At 37.7% G+C, this 909-nt stretch overlaps 1 protein-coding gene across 1 annotated transcript in view; it reads left to right on the top strand.

The window, feature by feature from the left end:
- The window catches only part of LOC103601032 (orofacial cleft 1 candidate gene 1 protein-like), a 66,718-nt gene that overhangs the window by 539 nt on the left and 65,270 nt on the right, over window positions 1-909 (top strand). The window lies entirely within an intron of this gene.

Below are 909 nucleotides of genomic sequence, written 5' to 3'. Positions count from 1 at the left end.
TGTGTGTGTGTGTGTGTGTGTGTGTGTGTGTGTGTGTGTGTGTGTTGTGTGTGTGTGTGTGCCTGGTCAGCCCAGTTCCCAAAGACTCGGACTCCCTCAATGTGGTTAGGATCATACCTGGCTGTCTCAGAGAGGCTTGTACCTTGGTACTTACTGAGATCCACTAATACTGTTCAAGGTAGAGCCATTTCACTGGGAACCTATAGGCATCATTGGGAGGTCTGGCTAGGAGCTAACCTCAAGGCTTGCCTGTTTTATTCATGGATTATTAGTAAATTGTAAAGATTAATTTACTTAGAGAAAAAAAAGAACTGATTCTAGCTCTCTGCCTGCAAGTAGAAAAATAGCCTTTAATCTGACCATACTTGCAAAAAACAATATTTTGAAAAGCAAACCATCAGTTAAATAAAGTAGGCATACATTTGTAAAATCCTCCAGATCAGATTAAACAGAATTTCTACACAAGCTTGTACTTGAAAATGTTTGTGGAAAAATAGAATTGAAAGATAATGCAAATCTTTCCATAAACACTTTAAAGTACCCTAATATGTCAAAATAACAGAAAAGACTGTCCTAAGTTCCCAGATTTAATAGGCTTATTGATGAGTCTAGATCATAGTAGCTGAAAAATACATAATGGACTCTTTTGGGGAAAGAGAAAATACAGTAATTTCACAATATTTTTTGGTTTTGGAAACCTAGAATTAAAGACTTAATCATGTGCCTGTTGAATGAGAACAGTGTGTGCTCAACATGAAATGTTTTAAGAAGGAGCATATCTCCTCCTTCATCTCATGGATATTTATTCTAACTCAACTGGGGACAAGACACAGTAAAGATGTCTCCTTTTCTCCTAGAAAAGGAGACAGACCCCAAATTGAGCTCATACTCTGGGCCAAGGGAATGGAC

The sequence above is a fragment of the Galeopterus variegatus genome, unplaced genomic scaffold (genome assembly GCF_000696425.1).
Source record: "Galeopterus variegatus unplaced genomic scaffold, G_variegatus-3.0.2 Scaffold3560, whole genome shotgun sequence".
Lineage (NCBI taxonomy): Eukaryota > Metazoa > Chordata > Mammalia > Dermoptera > Cynocephalidae > Galeopterus > Galeopterus variegatus.
Note: the sequence above shows the minus strand (reverse complement) of the source record. Positions and strands in the feature narration are given on the sequence as shown.